The sequence below is a fragment of the Podarcis bocagei genome (genome assembly GCF_964188305.1).
Source record: "Podarcis bocagei genome assembly, chromosome: Z".
Taxonomy (NCBI): Eukaryota; Metazoa; Chordata; class Lepidosauria; order Squamata; family Lacertidae; genus Podarcis; species Podarcis bocagei.
In genome coordinates this window covers 28,784,412-28,810,221 of record NC_138140.1, presented here as the reverse complement: position 1 = coordinate 28,810,221, position 25,810 = coordinate 28,784,412, and positions in this window count along the sequence as shown.

Genomic DNA, 25,810 nt, shown 5'->3' with positions numbered 1-25,810 from the left:
GTGGAAGCAAGTCTTCAATTACTGGTTATCATTGTGGCATAGATTACCAAACCATTACCTTGTCCAATGCTTATGGCGAGATGAATTCTCCAGCCTTTGGACTAGTAAAATTCATGCCAAACTCCTGAGCTATGGAATCTCTCCCTCAGATTCCCTAAAACTAGACCAAATCACTGCTCCAAGACTGATCCGTCAAAGACTGGATGACATCGACTTACAGCAAAATTATATGCTGGGGGGAGGTGTTTGTTCGCCCCAGAACATTGGTATCACTTTAACTTATTGCGTTCCATCATACCTCTCCTCCCTTTCGACTGTTGCCCATAGACTGGCCTTCACCAAAGCGAGGTTCAACGTTTTCCCCTCCAATGTCCTGAGACATAGATTCTCAAAGGGCCAAGACCCCGCCACGTGCGAATGTGATAAGGTGACGCCGGAGTCGCTTCAGCACATTATGTTCACTTGCCCCTGGTTCAATGTGCCACGGGCAAATTTGTTGGGATCAATCATACAGAAACTAGAGGGTACCCCACCAAAATTCCACCTTGCCCAAATCTTGCAGGATAAGGATTCCCACACGACCCTGAAAGTGGCTAGGTTCCTGGTCGCTGTCCTCTCCCAAAAGCGACGCCAAGGAGCGCTACAAGCTAATTAAGGCGTAGCATGCCTTTCCATCTTATAGTATTTTATTGTTATAGTGGTGTTTTAGCGACTGTTTTTTTTTTTCCCCCACGGCACAAGCTGTCACTTATGTGTTGTTTTTACCTGTATGGGCCTATGGCCGCAATAAATATTATCTATCTAAAAAAAAAAAGAACTGAGCCTTTATTGTAGCAGGCCCTACCTGGAAAGGGATGGCAGTACAGTGGTACCTCGGGTTAAGTACTTAATTCGTTCTGGAGGTCCGTACTTAACCTGAAACTGTTCTTAACCTGAAGCACCACTTTAGCTAATGGGGCCTCCTGCTGCTGCTGCTGCGCTGCCGGAGCACAATTTCTGTTCTCATCCTGAAGCAAAGTTCTTAACCTGAAGCACTATTTCTGGGTTAGCAGAGTCTGTAACCTGAAGCGTATGTAACCTGAAGCGTATGTAACCTGAGGTACCACTGTAGTATTCCTTGCCATCTTTTGGACATCTTCTGAAAATTGTAGTGTTGAGGCAGGACTTTTTTCTTTTTAGCCAACCACCACTGCTTTTAAAATATATTTTATGCTTTTACTGATGTCATTGCATGTTGAATGCTGCCTTGTTATACTTTTATTTATTTTTCTTCCTATGCTTTTATGAGAACGCAGATTATAATGAAATAATAAATAAATAAATGGAATAATAAAGTATCATGCAAGTTTGAATCTGACCTTGTTATGTGGATATAATGCCTGCTGCTTGGCAGTGAGGCAGTGGTATGTTTTAAGACCTGTACTGCTTGTTGAAGTTTAATCTCTTTAAGAAACTGATACTGACAAGACCCCCCTCATTCTTTCTCCACTATTCATCAAGGGATTTGTTAGAATAAGGTAAAAGATTTCATTATGTTTCCTTCTGGAGTTAAACTTGTTCCATCAGTGCAACGTTACTGGGTTTGTCACTCCTCTCCCTTACATCTCACACTCCCTCCAAAGGGACCTTGTGGCTGAAGTGAGAACTGATAACAGGTTGGTCTAGAAAGCTGGCTTGCACACAAAATCAATATCGCTTATAAAGATTAAGTTCAGGTTTTATTATCGGAGGAACATTTGCCTTTCACAGCTCTCTCTTTCATTGGCAAACCTGCCAAGAACTGGCAACTCTGCCAGATGAAAATCGAATACGGAATCCAGACATCTGCATTGGGATGTATTGAGACTTATTCACAACCAAAACCAGCTGGTGAAGGAAAGCAACTGAGAAGGCAGGTCATATTAAGCTGAGTCAGAAGTAGAGATTGACTCCACAATTCTTCTCATCTGATTTCCCCCGCTACAGATGTCGGTGTTTTGCATTATGCCACTCCCACCCTTAAGTGAGGGTAAATTTGTCACACCCTTTACTTGAGAAGCCTTGTATAGTTTCTTCCAGGGAGGAGTTGTTTTGGGACACCTGGGACTTTCTAGTGCAATTAGGATGGGATGGGTATCAACGCTTTTAAAGCCAGCTCTTACTCCCTTTTCTTTGCACTGCCCTCCTTTTATAGTGTAGGCTTTGCTAGCTGCCTTTTGGGGGCTGAAAAGGAAGTTTTTTGGGAGTTGCTGATTGACCCTTGGAACACTGTTGGATTTCCAGAGTAATGTACATAAGCATTTGTTTATTTGGCATCTAGTCCAGGCAGGCGAGGGAATTCTTAAGAACTGGTCGGTTAGACACCTGAGGCATTACTGAGTTAAATACATTGAGTCATCTTCCATTGCCATTGGCTTGAGGGGTCCTTTAGGCTTGACATGTACCCTTTGGTACACAGTAGTGAGCATGGGTGCATATGTCAGGTCCACATACCCAAAGCTCACCTTACAAGGAGGGAGAATTTACTTCCAATCCTTTGTTGTGTGGCCATGGTTTGTATGGGTTCTGGTTAATTAGTCGTGCAGATTATTGTATTTAAGAAATATAATGAGAAGCAGCTTTGGCTTCCAGTTGGCAAAGACAGATCAAGAAGCAATCCAAAGTTGAGATGGTCTATTGTAGGAACCTCTGAAGAGAAAGAGATTGAAGTTCTCACTGAAAGGTGCCAATGAGTATTGATGGGGATTAGCAGGCTGTTGCCCCAGTGTATTTTTGCCATTCCCTGAGAAACTGCTTCTTCTTTTGGTTCCTTTGGAAGAAACATGCTCCTGTTTGGCTAGGATGACCCATCTGGCCAGTCCAGGAAGCATCCACTGTATTCTCACCATGGGCTACGAGATGCCTGATTTTGAGCATAAGAGCACTCTGCCTACCTGTCATTTCCAGGAACTGGTATTGAGAAGCATTACTGCTTCCAATTCGGAAGGCAGAGCATATCCATCATGACCATAGAATCATAGAATAGAATCATAAAATCATAGAGTTAGAATAGACCACAAGGGCCATCGAGTCCAACCCCCTGCCAAGCAGGAAACACCATCAGAGCACTCCTGACATATGGTTGTCAAGCCTCTGCTTAAAGACCTCCAAAGTAGGAGACTCCACCACACTCCTTGGCAGCAAATTCCACTGTCGAACAGCTCTTACTGTCAGGAAGTTCTTCCTAATGTTTAGGTGGAATCTTCTTTCTTGTAGTTTGGATCCATTGCTCCGTGTCCGCTTCTCTGGAGCAGCAGAAAACAACCTTTCTCCCTCCTTTATATGACATCCTTTTATATATTTGAACATGGCTATCATATCACCCCTTAACCTCCTCTTCTCCAGGCTAAACATGCCCAGCTCCCTTAGCCGTTCCTCATAAGGCATCTTTTCCAGGCCTTTGACCATTTTGGTTGCCCTCCTCTGGACACGTTCCAGTTTGTCAGTGTCCTTCTTGAACTGTGGTGCCCAGAACTGGACTCAGTACTCCAGGTGAGGTCTGACCAGAGCAGAATAGAGTACTGTGTCCAGTTCTGGGCACCACAGTTCAAGAAGGACACTGACCAGTGGCCTTTGATAGTCTTATCCTCCCTGAATTTGTCCAATCCTCTTTTAAAGCCATCTGCATTAGTTTAACTATGTTCTGCATGAATAAATCCTTTCTTTTATCTGTCCTGAATCTTCCATCATTCAGTCGCATCAGATGTCCATGAGTTCTAGTCTTATGAGAGAGGGAGAAAAACTTTTCTCTGTCCACTTTCTCCAGGCCATGCATAATTTTATAAACTTCTATCATGTCACCTCTTAAGCACCTTTTTTCTAAACTAAAAAGCATCAACTGTTGCGACCTCTATCCCATTAGTCATTTTGGTGAACCTTTTCTGAACTTCTTCCAGCTCTACAACATTCTTATTGAAGTAAGGCAACCAAGGGAAGAAATGTCATGGAGACTGCGGCAGCGAGAGGACAAACATGGTTGCAAACATGACTATTTATCGGTGTGTTTTTATACTGCAAACTGCCCTGTGATCCTCAGATAAAGGGTGATATATAAATTTAATAAATAAATAAAACAAAACTGAAGATACAAACAAGGGCCATTTGATGACTCTCTTGACATCTGCAAAAGAACGCCTTTTGCCCCAGATATTTAAAGGCAAACATCTCTAAGCACCAAATATTACCCCCAGGGGCGGGCAAACATTTTATCATGTCTGCAAACAAGTTTTCCATTGTGCTGGTTATTGAGTAACATGTAGGTGGATCAAGAGCTGGGTCTTTTGAAGTGTATGAGAGTTTGACAAGGAGCTGGTGCTTTAGGCATCAAGGGCTGGATCAGATGATCTGTAATATGGCATCATTCTGTTACAATTTCAAAACTTCTGCTCAGTTCCCAAAGGATCCCAGCCCCATATAGCAACAACTACCCTTAAAAAGACCGTTCAGAAAAGATGTAAGACCTTTGATGCTCTAAAACAGTCACAACATTCCAAAGAGCTCCCTGAGGATAGCATTTGTCAGATGTGAGGCTGGGTTTGCCATCCTTACTGGCAAACGATTCTCCAATGAATGCTCACTTGCACAAACTAACCTAAAAATGATAGCAAAGATTGCTGACTTCTTCTAGATCCTCAGAGACAGAGAGACATCAAGAATGCTTTAGAGTTCTTTCACCAGCCCAGCAGTGACTCTTTCTTGTCACTTTCAGCTCTGATACACAATATGCCTTCTGAAATAGCCCTATGCAATTCAAGAGCCCTATGCTGTCATTATTACCCATTATTACCGAGCTTTGGCCATGAGGACTGTGAGTGATGGGAGCTGGATAAACAACAACCAAAGGGCCACAACGTCCTCATCCCTAGCCTACACTCCTCCTCCAGCTATTGCTCTTTTTGCAGGCTGAGAAGAAAGGTAGTGGCAATTCCACGATTCCATAAACTAAACAAGGCAGGATTCTTCCTTTTGAAAAAATGATATGCCTGGGAACTAGTTACACATTGGCCCAGTGCTGTTCTTACTGCTTCTTTTCGAGTATCCCTGGGTAAAAAATTAATAAATTCTGCAAAAAATTACAGCACTAATTCAAGACTGCAGTTGCTGCTATTGAAATATTAACAGTACTGTGATAGGAGCCCATTCCAATAATCAACCAGCAATAAACTGCCATTGCAATCATACTTTGAACCATGCAGCATGCTAAAATGATAAATATAAAGCTAAAAGGGTTAGGTAAAGGACCCCTGGACAGGTAAGTCCAGTCAAAAGCAACTATGGGGACTCATCTTGCTTCAGGCCGAGGAAGCTGGTGTTTGTGCAGAGACAGCTTTCTGGGTCGTGGCCAGCATGACTAAACCGCTTCTGGCACAACAGAACAGTGTGACAGAAACCAGAGTGCATGGAAATGCTGTTTACCTTCCTGCCGCAGCGGTACCTATTTATCTACTTGCACTTGTGTTCTTTCAAATTGCTAAATTGGCAGAAGATGGGACAGAGCAATAGGAGCTCACCCCATCCCACAGATTCAAACTGCTACTGATCAGCAAGCCCAAGAATGATATATAAATAAACACATTATTGTTAAATTCAGCTCACATGTTAAGTAACAAAATAACACACAAAACAATGGCTTCATTGAATGCAATGTGTAAAATATTGTTTAATCATTTCTAGATTTGTATTCAGACACATAAATTAACATATGCAGATACTATGCAAATTTCTGCCCACTTTTATCTTATTGGTGATGCATTTCTTCTTTTGGGGCAATGTGTAACCTTTCATATTTCAACAGTATGGACCTACTGGTATATTTGCGGCTTTTTGAAAACCAGTTGAAGAAATCATAAATGGATGCTGGTGACATTGCTTTTTGATACAACCTTCTTCTTCTTCTTCTTTTATGGAGAAAATTATCCTGTTAATTTTCCCATGCTTTCCTACTACTGGACAAATGAAAGCAGCAACTTGGATACTTTTGAGAGGCTGAACCTCCTCCAGACTTCACAGATTATTCCTGATGGAAATAAAATGACCAAGAGAGACTCCAGCTGCAGAAACAGCCTAACTCCAGGAACTCTCAGAGGCATTAGGGAGGAAAAGCCTGGCTGTAATTACAACTCCACTCCCTAGACAGCTAAGATGATGAGTAAGCAGATGGCTAATGGGCATTTTGCCCTCTTATTCCTAGTTTGGCAACAGTGCAATAAAGGGCACTTTTAACAAGCCCAGCAAGCTACCAAGCAATTTTTAAACCTCATGAATCCATTGGATGGTTCCTTACATTCTGTGCAGCTCCTGGTGGCTTTGTCTCTGCTATAATGGGCATTAATGAAGTAGAAGTAGCATTTGGCACTTAATGTAGACAGAGTCTATGCAAACTCAAGTGGCATATATGCCATTTAGATGGAGATGCAACTCTGTCTCTCAAGATTTTGGGCCAAAAAGTTGTGAACTGATTTGAAACTTCTGCACTTGTCTGCATTTTGTCTAAGTCTTCATACTTGAGCATGCACGTGCTGTGCTTTTTTGTGATGGAACTTAATGATGCGAAGAATCACTATCCCCTTTTTGGCTGCCCATGGCAGCTGTCACCCACAGCACTCATAGCAAGACATGAGCACCAGCATCTAATCTTTTACCCGCAAAATGCACTGTGCACACATTATACTTTTGACTTCCTAGAGGAAGAAATCAATTGAGTTCAGAGCACCATTAGAAGAAACTTATCCTATAGTTTTGTATGTGTACATCTTTAGAAATGAAAGGGATGCCTGTTGTTACTGGTGTGTTAATGTAAAAAGAAAGCTCAACTTTACAGCTTGCATCTTTGCCCTGCATGGATAGTGCCTCACTTTCCAATAGAACACCTTTATAATGGATAGCATTCTTTCTTCTGTTTAAATTAAACATTTCATCTTACTCAAAGGCAGGTTCTATGCTAAGAGTGCGTACCAGCCAAAACAATTGACTTGTTTCAGAGTTGCTCTGTGCCTTCCAATTATACAAACCAAATTAGATGTGTTAAAAATCAGTGTCTGTTCCTCACTCCCATGCACTCTAATGGGCAATCTAAAAATATATATATGGCAATAACCTTTTTACAAAAGTGGATAAAATTTGCAGGCACAACAGCCACTTCAGAGTTCATGTTTTGGGGTAGGTGCAATATCGGTAGCTGCAGTCAGGTGCAGGTCAGCAATAAGAAACACTGGTGTCAGTGAAGCTAACTTTTTTTTCAAAGAAACCACTAGGTGCAGGCCTAGTGATCCCAGCAACTCTTCCTAATAGTTCTTGCCCCAATGAGGTAGTTGCGAGAGCTGAAGGTCTTTGCCTTCCCACAGCTGCCTAGGTCCCTTCCTCTCCAGGCTCCCCCCCCCCTCCCCAGCAATGAGAGATTGTGTCAGTGCACAACCAGTCTCTCCTCTGCTCTTTTCATTTCGCTGTGTGTTCTGGAATACTGGGGGGGGGGGGAGAGAGAGAGAGAAATTGGGCCACAGCAAGAGGAGGAGACTTCCTGGATTCTTCAGCAGCCTGATTTATCTCCGTCTTCTGCCCCTGCCCCTGTACCAGCCTGTGAATGAACACTGTTCTCTGCCCCAGCTTCTTCCTACTCTGTTGCCTCTTCAGCTGCTGACACCTCCTCCCAGTCTACTCCCTCTTCTCCCTCTGATGACTCATAATCATCCCACCAGCAGTCCCCTTAGGTGTTCCCCAGCTTGTGCCTCCCACCACTCCTCTGCATCCACCCAGTCCTTGACATACAATAGGTATAATATGAAGGCATGGGAGGATGGCAAAGGATCTATAAGAAAAGACTGGAATTGGCATGGATACATAAGAAAGGCTGGAATTGGGAAAATGTGAAAACAACAACAAACCTCAGCAAGGACCCTGTTATCCCAAAAGTCAATGGTGGTGGGTTGGTTTCTGCCCCTCCCCCCAATTTTTGGGGAGGCAATGGAAATAAAGGAGGGCAAAAATCCACATTAAAATCATGCACAGTTTTAATCTCTCCCCAAATTACTCTGATTAGAGTGCCCTGGGGAAAAAACCATTCACTGTGATTAAAAACTAGAGCTGTCCATCAGAATGAAAGTTTTGCCCTCTTCACTCTTTTCCCTCTTAGCCCTGAGTGTTTCCCTAATCAGCTTCATTTAGTTTCTCAGAAAAGTGGGGTAATCTATTTTTTTTTCAAGGCAACAAAGAACATTGGGGGGCACCCTGCTCTAACTCAAGATGACTTGTTAATGCCTCAAAGTGACTCAGAAATGAGGACCTTTCCTGAATGACCTTGATTCAGCTTGTAATTCAGGTCCCCACAAAACAAGGCACATCTCCACCCCATACCCTTGTTTCCTCATGTGTGCGTATCTGACATTGTGTAAGTGCTCTTGGAGAAAACACGAAGATGGAACATCTACTTGCAACCCTGAGCGTAAGGCTTACAGATTTAATATCATTGCATCTGATGAAGGAAGAAATATCCATTTATGAGAAGGTTATGCATGGAGGAACAAGAAAGAGGCTTTCTGCTTTTTAAAAAGACTATCTCTCCTTCAACCTCTGGACTTTTTCTATTCCATTCCTCCTTTTTCTACGTTTTATGCCAAACTGCACTTTCCTTTCTTGTCTTGTATGTCAGTCTTCCTGAAAATGATCAGTAATGTCACACAGAAAAAGTTTGTGCTCTTTCTATCCCACACACACACACACACACACACACACACACACACACACACACACCACATTTCTCTGTAACTTCATAGCAGGACCAGCTGGGTGCTATTTATATTAGATTTTCCCCATCTTGGTCAGTGATGAATAATACAGTACAAAAATGAAAGAGGTGCTGCAGGCTCAGGAAGAGCCAGCTATTGAGGTCCTTGTTAGCATTCAATTGACTGGGGATCTTCTGAGGAAAAGGCTGGGCAGGGACTAATTTGAAGTGAGGCAAATATGAGTTGACAAGGAAGCAGGGATTGGGGCTGAGGGAAGACTTGGGAGATAAATAAATATGGTAAAGAAAGTGCTTTGTCGTGTTCTACTTCCTCAAAGGAAAAAGACAGAGAGGTAGAAGCAGTTCATCCAAGGGGAATACACTGGAGTAGTATCCAGCAGGACTGAGCATCTGGATCGGGGCCCAGATTGGATCAGTAACACATGCATGGCCTTATACTGAATACATCTAGCTTGGTATAGACTATACCACTGGTCCATATAGCTCAATATTGTTTACACTGACTGACAGTGCTTCTCCAGGGTTCCAGGCAGGAATTTTTCCTAGCTCTACCTATAGATGGTGTGAACTGAACTTGAGACCATATGCACAGAAAGCAGATACTCCACCACAAAGCTAAAGCAACAGCCATTCTGAATTTGATAAAAAAACCAAAAACAATCTGGAGTTCATTTTGGAGCAAACTCGGCAGCAATACCAAGGTCAATGGAATCTGTCACCACTGTGTCTACTCAGAGTTGGCTTGAAGAGGTATCTGAAATAATTTAATATTTTTCTATATGTTCCCTAAGCACTGGTGCCACTTTAAAACCACCTCCAGTACTCTCCTGATGATATTATACAGTATTTGTTTGTTTTATTGTATTGATACATCTTAATTCACTGTTGTAATCCACTCTGGGATTTCTTTTAATAAAATGAAATGTGCTCTAAATAAATAATAAACTTGAGTTGTTAGCTGCCTTGGACTCGACAGGGAAAGGCCGGGTATAAATGGATAACATAACTGCTTTGGAACAGGTTTATTTGCTCATCAAAATAAGCCCCCAACAAACAGCAATTGCCTAGATTTCCTCTCCTCCTGACTCCCAAGGAATCAACCTAAATTTAACTTGGGCTGAATCTGTCTACAGTTGCCTTACCTTTCAGTTCACAGTCTCACTGGTTATAATGTATATTATGCAAAATGAGATTCAGATAGGAGTAATGTCTTTCCTGTTCCATTATGGACATATTGACAGATAATTATAAACTTCACTGGGAAATGTCTAGTCCTCTCCTCAAAGTCATCTTGTGTTCTTCATTTACTGAAATTATGCTAATACACCACCGTGTGTCAATATCGCTCTCTTTGAAGATTTCAGAAATTGAGTCTTTGCCTCCATATAGGCTAATTCATATGAAGACCCAGGGGTCCTGCTGCCATGTGAGTTGACTTATTCAGGCTAGATTTTCAGAACTAGTGAGTGAGAATATCATACAGCTGCACCCAGTCCATGCTTGTATTTTATTTTAGCACTTGAAATGCTCCCCAGAGTTGACTAGTAACAAAAGCTTTACGTTTTCAAAAACAGGAACTTGGAGCAAAAGGCATGGCTATTTCTCTGCCATGGTTGCTGGTGCTCTAGTCAAGAATATCTCACCCATTAGGATAGAGATGCAGCAATAGCTTCCCAGCAGCAGTGCTTCTGCCATTTACTGGAGGAGAACCATTGATGGACTATTTTTAAAGCACTTCCTTGAATGATTGTGAAGATAAGTCTAAAAGGTATCTGAAGAAGTGTGCATGCACACGAAAGCTCATACCAAGAACTAACTTAGTTGGTCTTTAAGGTGCTACTGGAAGAAATTTTTTTATTTTGACTATGGCAGACCAACACGGCTACCTATCTACTTCTAAAAGGGGAGTAAGCCATAGCTTTTCCCACTGCACATTATCTACCACACTCCCAAATGGATTTATAAAAAGGGAGGAGAGAAAACTGAAGGTCTAACAACAAAAGGTATAAAAGAGACAAGCCCTCTGCACATTCCACATCAAACCAAAGCCTTGAATGAACTCAAATTACTGGTGCCTCCCTCCCACACCTCACACATACTTAGAAAAGAGGGTAGTGGTTGAACATGTAACCAATTTAGGTTCAGGTCTTTTAAAGTAGCCATCAGGAAGACCCTCCAAGTGTCCCTGTTTTCCAGGAACACCCCTGATTTAGAGAAGCCGGAACATCCCACTTTTCCTTAGAATATCCCTATTTTCATTGGATAAATGTTGGAGGGTATGGAGTTATCCAACCCCTGAGCCATCTGAAGGCATTCCTATATAGGGAGGTCTTTAATGTTTAATGTTTTATTATGTTTTTATATATGTTGGAAGTTGCCCAGAATGGCTGGGGCAACCCAGTCAGATGGGTGGGGTAGAAATAGTAAAAATTATCATTATGGAATGGGACGTCCCTGTTTTATTAGAGAAATGTTGGAGGGTGTGATCAGGCTGTGTTCTGATAGAGGGGTTCTTTCTGTTATCAGGTCATTTTTTGATGTAATATCTCATTTAACATATAGTCTCTTGAAAATGTGATTTATTTGGGGGGTAATAGCTGTGAACCCTGTATCTTTTGCACAGCCCCCCCCCTTCCTCTCTTTTTTTACTGGATTGTTATTTCAACTTCACAATAAAGTTTTATTATTATTATTATTTTGAAAAAAGAATGTAATCATTTCCCAGAAAGTTTGCAGAGCATCCAACACCTTCCCAATCCACTCCCACAATAGAGAATGAAGACGACATAGGGAAGGAGAGATTAAAGTATGCCAGGCCTGGAGCTGGTGTAGTTTATTTATTTCTCATTGTTTCTATTACAGATGTATGATATCTTCATAATTAAGCATTTAATTTATAAAGATATGAGCACAGCATGACTGCACTTGCACAGATACTACTGCAAAAGGTACAGTTGCTTTAAAGAATACCAACATTGCCTTACTTTCTTGACCAAATTGGCAGGTACCAACAAATGTCAATATCAATTAATATATAGCTTATTTACATAAAATGGCAGACAATGTATAAAATGCTTTTGCACCTTAAAGCACCAATGCATAAATATAAAATAGCAAGGTCATCCAGTGTTTACCTGGGCTAACCAGACATATGTTACTTGGACCAAAAGCTTAAATATTTTGTATTATAGAGATGGAGAAGAAATGGGTTCTAGGAAATGAAGCAAAATTGTTGGGGAGGCAAATGACATGGGTTTGAACTAACGTAAAGGTTCCAGAGACAGTGGGATTAGGCGAATGGGAAAAGGAGACCTAGGAAGGAGGAGCAATTTTCTAATAAGTAAAGAGAAGTAGTTTCCTGAGATTTACCATAAGTCATGGTTGAGTACAGGGTTTCTGATGCAAACTGAGCACAGGTTTTATGGGGGAAAGGGATTGGTGTTATTGACAGCAAGGATGTGAACTATCAATGAACATCCAGATAAAACATTTGATTTCTTGGCTCAAAGATGTTGTGTTGGCTGAAGGTGGGTGTGTTCCTGTTCCTTCTAGGAGAAAGTGAATCCAACCTCACCACCTGCTGCTGCCTGGGATTGTGCTGCTAACATTAGTGAGGAAGCCCACTGTTATAATGGTGACCCACTGCCAGAACACATTTGTTCAGGAAGTGACATACAAGTCCAAATCTAATAATTATCCTTCAGATTTCACACTTCTTTGTATTTTGTGGTGCTATTCTCAACACAATAAAATATTAAAAATTATATTATATCAAACAGGGACCTTAGGGTAAAAGGCAGATAATAAATACATAAGGTTATGAGATGAAATATATTAGAAATGCATATTTTTAAATAAAAAATACATTAAAAATATGCATTTAAAATTGTTTAAATACTAGAACCCCAGAATGAAGTTGAATTCTAGAAGATTTAAAAAACGCTTTTCTTTACACAGGACGTTGTTGAACTATGGAAGTCACTTCCACAAGAGGTAGTAACTTTAAAAAACCTAGTGACTTTAAAGCCCAGTGACTTTAAAGGAGGATAATGCTATAAATGGCTATTAGCCATGAGGACCATGTTGTACCTCCACTATTGGAGACAGTAGGTCTCTAAATACCAGTTGCTGGGAATGCCGAGTGAGAGGCTGCTGTTGCACTCAGAACCTGTTTGCAGGTTTCCTATTGGGGCATCAAGTTGAAAATGTGAGAACAGGATACTGGACTGGATGGACCTTTGGCCTAATCCAGCAGGGTCCTGCTTATGTTCTACCTCTACTGCCAGAAGCAGCATGCCAACAGATGAAGCTGAAAGTTGGAAGATCGAGGACAGACTATAAACAAAGCATTTCTTTGCATAGCACATTGTTAAATATGAAATTTGCTCCCACAGGAGGTAGTAAGAGCCACCAACCTGATCAGCTTTAAAAAGGCTGATGAGCCAAATTCATGGAGGAAAAGGCCATCATTGGTTTCTTGTCATTTCAGCTTTGCTCTGCATCCACAGTTGGAGGCAGTAATCCATCTGAATACCACTTGTTGGAAACTGCAAGTCAAGTGAGTGTGATTACACTGTGGACTTCCTATATTGTACTGCTTGTGGACTTCCCATAGGCTTCTGTCTGGCCACTGTGAGAACAGACCAAAGGTTTAGCTAGTACAACATGGCTCTTCTTTTGTTCTTTGCTGTGTTGATTTTTTAAAAATATATAGAATTATTCCAGAATAATGCAGACAAAGGACAGAATGGGCATGCGATGCAGACGTGAGATAGAGCAGAACATGGCTGCTATGTCCTTCCCAAGTTACATGTGCAGAATTATATCTATATCTTCATCTATAAAATGGAAAAGTATTTAGATATTGGCCAGCGTTTAGCATGACTGCATGCATTTTTTCTCAGAAGAATTTCAATTGGACTTACTATCAAGTATGAGATTCATAATGCCACATGCCAGGATTCTGTCAATGTGTCATGTATGAAGTGTTAATCACAAATGAATACCTGGGATAAATGTGTGTATACTGTTTGTTTTATTTGTGAACCCCACTATCTTTTGCACAAATCCCAGAAAGGGTTCCCCCTCCCAAGAGCAGTCTACATTTCATTGAATGAAAAATTGAAAACAATACATTCCATTGTATTTCCAACATGACTCATAGAAGTAAATACTTCACTGCTGAAATGGCTCTCTTAAATGGCTGCTCCCACTTTTCAGCACCTAATCCCAATATTATTTTCACAGAAATGAAATGTCCTGCTGTTTGTGCTGCATTGAAATATATTCTAAGTAATAATCACATTTACTGATAACACTACAGTTTATTGTGATCATGTTTCAGATAATAGCCCCTGCTATGCATACAAGTATTATTGTTCCAGTTGAACTATATAAAACCCTGAAGCAGAGATTGAATCAAAGTCACAAAGGAGTGATTCTGCGACAGAACAATGTATTAAAATTAACTATTTCCTCTGTAGCTTAAAATCACATCTGCAGCATTCATTATCTCAGCAGTGACGTCCTTGTTCCTTGCTGGAATTAAAATGTATGACTACTTTTCCTCCTCTATGAACCCATGGAGATTTCTGTTCCCATCGATGTGAACAGCAAAGCCAACAAATTACAATAGAAACTGGATTAGACCAACTGAACAGCCACAACAGGGATAATGGAGGGAAAATATTGTGAAATTCTGTTCTATGGTGCATTTGCATTATTAGGCTCTAGACAGCAATGAGGACTATCCAGAAAGAAATGGAAACATCATTCTAGAGACCATAGGCTGGCTGAAATATCACTGCAGGTATTTCTCTGCATATATATATTCAGTGAATGGCTTTGGACCCACAATAGTATTCAGTTAGTCTACAATGGAGCTCCACAGAAGCTGGAGAAGGACTGGAGATCCACTGTCCATGCCTCAAACTCCAGGCAGCAGCATTCTAAAAACATTAGCACCTCTTCTCCTTTATCTGTAATTGTTTAGGGTGATCCCTGGCTATGATTGCTTTGAGGTAATATGACAAATGGACAGATTTTGAAGAATATAACTGTTTCAGCTGTCCAGGGCAATTATGGGTGAGGTGGATTCTCCCCATCTTTTATAGTGCCTCAGATGTGTTATGCATTGCTTATCTCTCCTAAATATCTAAAGTTCATTCCAGAATTGGAGAATGGATAGTTTACCACAGATATTAGTTTCTTCACTTCTTGTGCATCTTTCCCTGCTCTCCAGAACAGCAATGTGCATTTTATGCATTGAAAAAGCACCTCATAAAAGGAATCTCTATGTGATGATTGTACATGCATTTGCACATGTGTAACTGCTTGTTCATAAAACACACAGTAATAATATTGATGCAATCATGTGTAGTCATATCAAGATAGCCTGAATGTTCAGGTGTGCATATATAATGTGGGAGTGGAGGAAATACAAATGTAATGGAGGAGCTGAAAGAAGAAGGCAACTGGGCATGCACTTTATGGAAATTAAAATTAATATGGAAATTAAAAACAAAAGTGGAGCAAATGAAACTTCCTAATGCATCAGGTCCACTTCAGAAACAAGCCCAGGAAATTCTAAATTGCTAAATCTGGGGAATCGGTTCACATGAGGAGAATTATTGGAAGCATCCCAAATAGCCTCAGTGATGAATGGCCTCAGTGATGGATGGGAAGGGATAGGTAGAGGAAGAGCTCTCCATCACCTGTGCAACAGCATGCCATTCATCAGGAGTTAGTGCCACTGTAACAACCTCCAGAGAGCTGGCTGTGTTACTCTGTCACTAGTTAGCACACCTAGGTAATGGGAAAGCCTACGTATCAACAAAACATGTCTAGTTTTAGCTTTCAGAACAAGCTCGATGCAGGCTCAGTGTTAGGTTTAAAGGGTTGCCAAGTTGTAGGCAAGATGTCAATCTGAATTAAAAATCCAGCTCTGTGTTAAGTTTTCAAAGTCTAGAATGTTCAAAGTCTAGAAATGTTCACATGCCTGCTCCCCCACCCCTGCACCGCCACCCTGTTTGTGGCAGAACAAAGTTGGGAGTGCCCGAGAAGATGAGCGAGGCCTCTTGATACAATGTGCAGATACATGCTATGGCAGCATGCAGCAGAGTCTGATCTGGGCTGTTCAATATCAGCCTGTCCTCCAGGCCAGCCTAGTTCTCCCTCCATTGGTAGGTAGTATAGATTTGTTGGTCACTTGGGGACCCAGTAGGATTTTTTTTTGGCTCTTTAGTAAAATTGGCTTATGCCTGTTTTGTGTGTGTGTGTGTGCGCGCGTGCATGTTTGGTACCTGTTCTACACTTCACCTCATGGGGGCAACTTCAACTCTATCATTTTAACTACCTTGATTTCATTATACTTTGTCATTTTGGTGGCGGGGGGGAGAGGAAAAGAATCAGATGTAGGGATTTGGGAAGAACTCCAAAGCAACTTTAAGGTGAAGAAGGGTTCAATATATTTGTCCTATAGGGTTATAGGACATAGGAGCCAGTTTATGGGGACAACTTGTGTCACTTACCCAGAGCTGTGGGGCCTAGAAGGTGGGAGGAGTGGCTCAGGAATGTTTATGTCAGCACCTGTTAAGGTGGGGACAGTCACCACTTCTATTTCCCCAGGGTCTGGGTTGTCCCACCCTACCCATGTGAATGAAGATGTACCCTACAGTAGTAAGTGCACCTCTCCTGGAAGCTGCATGCCCAATGTTAGTGTGAAATGAGTTTGTGTACACAGAGAAGTATAGGCATGGTGTTATTCTATGTAAGCAGGGACTCTGATGGGCCTGGGTTCCAGCTTACACAAAGCAGCCTATGCATGTACATCACCATGCAAACAGATGTCACACTCCAATGAGATCCCTCAGACACTAGGGTCCAAATCTCAGGCAGTAAAAGCCTCTTAGCCTCTAAGCAAAACACTTACCAACAGGGACAGTATTACAGGTGTAGGATAGTCCAAACAAACCAAGGGCAAGTGTAGAGAATCTCTGTTGACACACCAACCACTTTCCCACAGGCACCTGGTTGGCTACTGTGAGAAAAGGATGCTGAACAAGATGGACCTTTGGCCTAATTCGGCAGTGCACTTCATATTGCCCTATGTTCATCAGAGGCCACGCCTGAATACAGCAGTACTGATCCCATACAAGTATTCAGTGAATCTGTGAAGAAGGCTTCAACTGAAACTTTGCAGCAGGCCCTTAAGTTTCAAAAGAAGCCAAAGGTATCCTGGATCTTCAGATTATATTACAGGACCATCTTCAATTCCAACCCAATAACCAGAGGTTGAGTTTGCTATTTCTTGACAATGAAATAATATTCTGAGGCCATGGATACATTCAGTTTGTCAGCACAGAGTGTTATTGGCCTACAATAGATGCAATACAAAATTGATAAAGCAGCTCTTTGGATGCATTGTACTTCTGGGGACCTTTGCAAGAAGGACTACTGACCTTCCATAAAGTGCCTTATTCTGTGGACCTCTTGAGGACAAACACAAGGCACATAAAAAAATGACTATAAACATTAATATCTAGGTTTTATGCCCTCTGCCCTTCTCTTTTTCTGAAACAGCTGGGAGAAAAGTCACTTTCATTGTTCTTTGGGGATACGCTGTTTTGTTACGTTACATCTGCTCACAAAAGCCACAAACCTGGGAAGCAACCAAAGGATATAAATCTTTGTCGGGAAGACACTCAAGGTTTCAGGGACAACAATGATCTTTGCCTGGCGGGTTAACAGCATTCATAATTGCCATCTTGATGAGTCCTCGTCTCACCCAGTCAGCTCCAAAAAGAGAGTCAACTCTTCCAAAACATTCTTTTTTTAAAAAAAAGACTAGCCATGATAAATTTTCAATCGCTATGAAAATTGTCACTCTGCCAGATTGATAAATTGTAGCTCCAAATGGCAGAGTTGGTTGCCTTGCGGTAAGCACAAGATGACAGATCTTTGCTGAATACAAACTATCTGCCTGCACCTTTCACAGCTGGTTTAGCTTGTGAACGCAGCAAAAACAAAGATTTTAATAAAAACTGAAGGTTATGCCACCCCCTCCTCAATTGAAAAGCAATTGCAGAATTGAACACTTTTCTCAGTTGCAAAGCACACATTTCATGCATGGAAACTATCTTTGGGAGGGAAATCCTGAAAGGCTTGCATGGAAGTTTGTGCTACAGTTTGTACACTACAGAGGCCACGTCCACACTACTGAAGTATTGTGCTATGATACTACTTTAAACAGCCATGACTTTCTCCAAAGAATCCTTGGACCTGTAGTCTGTTAAGGCTGCTAGGTTGATTCCCTTCCTAGAGTAGTTTAACAATCAATGCCTCTTCCCATACAAAGGGAAAGGCAGCTTGGCCCTAACCATCATTGAGAGGAGAGGCAGAAAGTTGCTTCCTGCATTAACAAAAAAAAAAAAAAAGACAGTTCCAAATGCCAGTTCCCTTGGGGCCACAGAAGAGATGGTAAACATGTTCTGCTATTGGACAAGGATCTAGGGTGACCCCCACCTCAAGTGAGGAACAGCATGTCAAAGGAAATGCCAGCTTGGCCCCATCAGTTGGCTAAGGAAAAGGCACTGCTCTGATACATGCTTCTCTCTTCCTTCCCCATTCATTGTTTCTCTTTTGCTTTGTGGGTAATATTCTTATTTTTCAAAATGTGTGCAGAATCTGGTAGTAGTAGTACAGTAGTAGTGCTGTACTTTTTAGCTTTTTATGCTAGGGAGGGAAAGGAAAAGAAAATCACCATAGTCTGATCCTGAAGGGGTGCAGGTTGTGTCCCAGCACCGAAACACTGAGAACTATTTTCCAACCAAAGTGGAAATAGGAGCAGAAAATGCTGATTTTTTTGTCCAATGTCTAGATCAGAAATAAAATTGCTCTTCCCTTTTCTTGTTGTTTTCCATCAACGATGGATTCATATGAAACTTCATCCCCAGTACCCCACTATCTTCAACCTGGGTTTTCTTTTCACTAAAAGGAATGGGATGGAATCAGTGTTTTTGTTTTCAGGGGTACTCAAGGGTACGCAGTACCACCACCCCTTTTTTCGTTGTTAAAAAGTATGGCACTTACTGCAACAACTTCATGATGAGTACCAGCACCTATGTTTTCTAGAAAAAAAGCACTTGATGATGGTGCAATTTATGCAATTTAAGAAAGCAATTGTGTATGTTGTGTAAGTCATGTAATTTTGCAAAAATGGACAAGATGAATAGTGTAGGTTTTGGTTGAAGATGAACTGCAGTGGAATAGAAACAGAGCCATATGAGGGCAGAATGAAAAACAATGCCTTCTTACACCCCTACTGAGAACAAAGAAGCATAGGAGGCCAGAATTCAAAAATTAATCCTATGTCAGCATCTAGGTTACTACTCATGCTTGAATTTACACAGGCATTGAAAAATCCCTATGTGTTTGAATTGCAGGACCGGCTACAATCCATCTGGATGTTCCTTGCATTGCTCCCCATGGCACCATTAATTTGGAGTGTAATTTTCTCCACTCTTTTGCAAGGCTCATGAGGCTCTTAATCTATCTGCCCAAGGGCACAGAGCAGTTCCCCCAGTGAATAGTTAGAACTCTGGATGTCTCTGAACATATAATGATAGCCACCTATATTTGTAATTACCTGGTTCAGAAGACAAATTTGTCCATCTTGTAATGCTAGAGTCATTTCCCCAAAATCTTCTTTTCTAGTTTAGCATGCAAAAGAATATTATGAACAATTTAGCAGGACAGGTGTCCAAAGCCAGCTGCTTTGTAGGCACATCTGGAAATACTACATAGCTTAACCACTCAATCCTGTTGCAACTTTCATTGATTGCTGTTAACATTCAATATTTTCCTTGGCAAATGCATTCTCTGTTTAAGTCAGTGTTCTTGATTTATTAGATTAAGTACAGACATGCTGCTTTTTTAGTAAAACAAAAACAAAACCAAGGTTCTGGTACTCATATCTTGATAAAATGTATGTGGGTGCCAGCACAAAATGGCTGCTACGGGCAGAAAAAAAAGAAAAAGAGGTGATGGATCACAAAAGAGCACAATAACTAACAATCTCGTGTTACATCATGACATGGAAAAACAGATACTGTGTATAATATCGTATCAATGTATCCTAAAATATCTAGCTGTGTTGACTGCATTGACTGCGATCATAAAATCATGGGACCATAGAATTGTAGAGTTGGAACCGTGGGGATCATCTAGTCCAACTCCCTGCAGTATGTTTCCGAGCACAATTCAAAGTGTTGGTGCTGACCTTGAAAGCCCTAAACAGCCTAGGTACAGTATACTTGAAGGAGCGTCTCCACCCCCATCGTTCTGCCCAGACACTGAGGTACAGTGCTGAGGGCCTTCTGGTGGTTCCCTCACTGCAAGAAGTAAAGCTACAGAGAACCAGGCAGAGGGCCTTCTCAATAGTGGCGTTCACCCTGTGGAACGCCTTCCCACCAGATGTCAAAGATAAAAACAACTACCAGACTTTTAGAAGACATCTGAAGGCAGCCCTGTTTAGGGAAGCTTTTAATGTTTAATAGACTACTGTATTTTAATATTCTGTTGGAAGCCGCCCAGAGTGGCTTGGAAAACCCAGACAGATGGGTGGGGTATAAATATTATTATTATTATTATTATTATTATTATTATTATTATTATTATTATTAATCTTTTGCCCAACCTAGGGCTTGAACCCACAACCCTGAGATAAAGTCTTACACTCTACCATCTGAGCTATCAGATATTTCTGACCGTACCACAGCAATAAGACTCAGGCAACTTAGGTTGCCTAAGACTTTGATATCATGGAGATAGAGACTGTTTACAACAGATGTGCTTCAGATATTTTAGAATACACTGGTGTGATACTATACATGGTATCTGCTCCTCAGTGTTGCAAAGTCACAAAAAAGTTGGTTATTATTGCATACTTTATAGACCAAAGGCTATAGACATATTCAGAGAACAGCAATTCACAATTCCGATGTGCTACTGCTTCAGTTTCACAATAAATAGAAGAGATAGCACATCTGAATTTTGTTTTTGTTCTTTTATAAGATATTTATTAAGATTTTTTCATACATTACAATAAAAATGGAAAAAGAAAAATGCAAAATAAAAACAGTTAAAAACACATTAATTTTCCGTTTCTTATTTTCCTTAAGCTTATTTCCCCGGACCTCCTCATACCTCCCTTTTTTGTATTCCACTTAAATTTATTAGTTCAGCAAATCCTTACCATTAAGCTTTTACCCATTTATAGACCTTTGTTTCATATTCTCTTAAAGCATTACAGCTAGAAACCACTTAATTTCTATCCAACATCATTCTAACATTCATTAATTTTACAATATTTCTGTAGATAGTCTTTAAATTTCTTCCAATCTTCTTCCACCGACTCTTCTTCCTGGTCCCGGATTCTGCCAGTCATTTCTGCCAATTCCATATAGTCTATCACCTTCATCTGCCATTCTTCCAAAGTGGGTAGATCTTGTGTCTTCCAATACTTTGCAATGAGAATTCTTGCAGCTGTTGTAGCATACATAAAAAAGGTCTATCCTTCTTTGGCACCAATTGGCCGACTATGCCCAGGAGAAAGGCCTCTGGTTTCTTCAAGAAGGTATATTTAAATACCTTTTTCAGTTCATTATATATCATTTCCCAGAAAGCCTTAATCCTTGGGCACGTCCATCAGAGGTGAAAGAATGTACCTTCAGTTTCTTTACATTTCCAACATTTATTGTTGGGCAAATGATAGATTTTTGCAAGCTTGACTGGGGTCATGTACCACCTGTATATCATTTTCATAATATTCTCTCTTAGGGCATTACATGAGCACATCTGAATTTTGAATTCTTTCAGTTCTCAGTTCTATGAATTTCCCTTAAGAAGGACCAGATGGGTCTAAAACGTTTTGGATCACAAAGCCTCTCTATTTGGTCTACATCATTTAAATATATATATATATTTTGCTTCTGCTTCCAGTTCCTTTTTAGGGTTCCCATTTTTGTTGATCTTCCTAAGTAAAAGCAATATGAGAGTGGTGAGACCACAGAGGAGTGTGCAGAGCTCTACCTCCCATTGCTGTCCCTTTTGCTCTCTATGAATCTGAGGACAAATGTCTAAATTTGGGAGCCTCCTGGATTTATTGATGATCCCCACACTATTCATAGTGGAAACTGACCTTCCAGCTTGTTGAGATCAATGGGAACAGTGACTCAAGCTAAGCAGAATAGTCCCCTCTCTCAGCTTACATGTGTTTATATTTAGAGGTTTGGTTGATTCTCTTTCTTTCTTTTTAAACTGTATGTAATAAAATTACATGTTCTTAACAGGGATAAAAAAACCCAATACAATGCAGGTGCCTGCCTAATAGAAATATGCAGGGTACTCAAGAAAAAAGGTGTTGCCACACTAAAGATTGATTTATCATAAAAAGTGAATGAACTTTATGTAGTAGCTGTCTGCAGATTGTAGCAAATGTGCAGGCAAATTTGGGGTACAGAGATCCTTCAAGTAACCTACCCACAGAAGTGAGTGTTATGGGTGGCAACTGGCATGCCTGAAAAAGGGCTTCTTGCAGTTCAACTATTTATCAACCTTATATCTGCCAGCTCCATCTCTATAGTTTACAGTTTGAAATTACAGGGCTTGGATTAGTAAGTGCAATTGCTTCAATTCACAAACAGGGTGTAACTTTTGGAAAGAGCTTGACTTTTGACAGCTTCCTTATACACCTTCATGCCACTACCAAGATCCACTGTTTGTTGAGCAGTGCTCCCAGATGGTCTTCCAGGACCAGGGCTGAATTCTGAAGGCTGCCTTTACATCCTGCCAACAAATACTATTCCCTGTCATCAAATCTGGTTCAGCAGTTTAAAGCGATGTCTTCTGTAAATGAGTACACTTAAATGTTCCGGTGCATTTCTTCAGGGACCATCACTTCATTTAATACAATCAATTGGCTTGAGAGGGATGTATTTCACTCTGAATGACAAAGGCATGGGGTGAAATCATTTTTATTTTTATTTTTGCAGCAAGCAGGAGCAGAATCTGGTAGGCTTCCAAGCATGGGGGAGGGGGAACCCCCCCCAAAAAAAACACACACACGAAACTGGTGGGATTTCTGCCCACTACAATATTACTGCTTTCTTGATAAAGGACTGATGTAAAACTAGGCACTTTATTCCTCATCTTGAAGACAGGTGGGAATATTCAGGCATTTCTTTTAAGTGTAGCTTGCAATATAGCATGCTGAGGTAGTAATGACAAAAAAAAACCTTTTACAAAAAACAAATGCTATAGCTCTCTGAAGCATAAAATGTTTTTCAGATAGTTACCCCTCTTTATCCAACATTCATATGTCATCTCCTATTGACAAAGAACCTTCTGTCGAAGTCTGGTGAATTATTGTGGGGGGTGGGGGGAGCAGAAGCAACAATATTAATAATGGATGAGCCTTGCAAATTGTTCTTAATTCAGTCTAAAGATGAACAAAGATGCTGCCAGGTTTAATGAGTACTGGACCAAGTTTCTTCCATCCCTCACAGCTACTCTCCTCTCCCCTGATCTCCAACTACTCCATTCATACCTTAAATACATGAGCTGTGAGGATAGATGGACCTATTCAAGTCCGGTCCATCCCTGCCTTACATAGAGACAGGACTATATCCGTTGTACTCTGTTTTCTTACTTATTCCATAACTCTTCTGAGAGTTATGGAACACCATCCTGGAATAATTCAAAGTGTGTGGTGGCAAGAAGTCCCATGCAACAGCTAGAAGGGGAGGGGAAATTCTATTGTTTTCATTTAAAAGCAAGCTTACTTAATTAGCACTGTCCAAAACAATAGACAAACCAAAACATAGCCAATCTTTAACAATTGTAGTTCTCTGAATCTTGCAATGCAGCCAAGTAATGTATACAAAAATGTGTCTATTAGAGGGAACCGAGCAAACAAATGCACATGTTAGTGAAAATAACTTACAAAAGTGCATTGTATTGTGGAAAATTGGTTTGTAAAAATGTGATCTTATGGAAAATTTTCACTAAAATGCTGACAAGTTTTCACGAGGACTTTAGATGCACACTGGTGTGGAAGTGTGGATAACTGAACTTAAATTTGGCAAAATGAAAAACCAAAATTGACAGATTTGCCTATCCCTAGTAATCGCTGCTCCAGGCTGTGGGTAGTTGGACAATTATTAAAAGGACATAGGAAGTACCATAGGATCCGCAGGACTCATGGTTTGATCTGGGTCACAAGTCACCCAGCTTGAATCAGGTAAGTCCCCTTTTGAATCCAAGTTCTGCAGACACCCCCCCCCCCATATTTAATGAAGTAACCAGAGGTTGTTGTTTTTAAAAAAAAACCTTTAAAAGACAAGGGAATCACATTGGTCAAATTCCTCTATGCCCATTCCCTCCACCATGACTCCCTAGAATTCCACAGAGCAACATGATAAAATATGACATCGCATCACTTTGTAGAAAATAGAGTTAGCCATTTTTCCCCAAATGATGTTTGGCTTCCAAACATCATAATGGAATGATGAATCTGCCTGGCTGACAATGGTTGAGCATCCCCTCCTACTGTACACTAAAAACAGGGATGTGGGCGGTGCTGTAGTCTAAACCACTGAGCCTTTGGGGCTTGCTGATCGAACGGTTGGTGGTTCAAATCTACATGACAGGGTGAGCTCCTGTTGCTCTGTCCCAGCTTCTGCCAACCTAGCAGTTCAAAAGCATACCAGCACAAGTAGATAAAAAGGTAAACAGCGTTTCTGTGCACTCTGGCACTCATCACGGTCCTCTGTGCACCAGTAGCTGTTTACTCATGCTGGCCACATGACCCAGAAAGCTGTCTGTGAACAAATGCTGTCTCCCTCGGCCTGAAGTGAGATGAGCACCACACTCTATAGTCAAGTTTGACTGGACTTAACTGTCCTGGGGTCCTTTAGCTTTCCCTTTTTTACACTAAAAACAGTATGCACAATTTTGAGTTGTGGTGGTTCCTTTCCATTCTCATTAAACTAGCAGATGGCTCTGCAACTTGCTGCCTTGTAATGTGAAAGACACTTTCTGTTGGGTGGCCCAAAGACTATCATGGAGAACCGAAACTTTGAAAAATCAAGAAGCAGAGTCACATGGTACGTTTGTTCACTCTGCCTTGAGATGGGACCATATGGAGAATGCAGCTGCACAGCCATGCCATCTCTGATTTGGAACCATCAAAGTGAATCATCCATATTTAATGTCCACATTAAAAGTAAGAGGGTTGATGAAGTTCCATATATCTTTCTTTTTTTGACAGTTTTTTCTCTGTCTCTTCTGTAGAAAGTTCTCCAGAAAGGGAGGAAATTAGGGATGTACACAGGTCCCAAGATTTACTTTGTATCTTCCTCTGTGGGTTTTTAAAAATGGCAACTGCTCAGTGTTCCCCATTCACTATAACAGAGGACCTAAAAATGACTATAGCTTTGGTTAAAGTAGGCAACATTTACAGGCACAGAAGCCCTTCTAGAAGCCTGCCAAATAACAGACAAATAGGTCCAGGAGCTTTTCCCAGGTGAGCTTTCCTCCATAATTTACACTAGGGCAATACCTTTATGAGGGCAACTAAAATGCCAAAATCATATTAATTTTCTTTTTTGAGGGGGAGGTGAGGTTGTCTTTCTGATATTAAAATAATTAAGAGATGGCTGAGGAGTGTGTATTCTTGCTTATGCATTTTAAAAATATTTCTGGTGGTTAGTTGTATCATCCTGGATAAACCTTACAAACTGTACAAATCATTGATAGGACTTAGAATATGTGCCTGCTTGCAGATTTGGGAGAGCATTTGTTTTCTTTTCTTTTCTTGGCTTAAAAACACTTAAATGAAGTTTTTAACGCTTAAAAAATCCTCTGCTGCTGTCATTTAACAAGAAACAAAATAATCCAAAGCCCTAGTTCTTTGAAGAGGCCATTTTGGACAGCCACTTTTCTTGTGGAACCCATGGACCTCCAAAAACCATAGATATTGTTATGAGTTTGGGG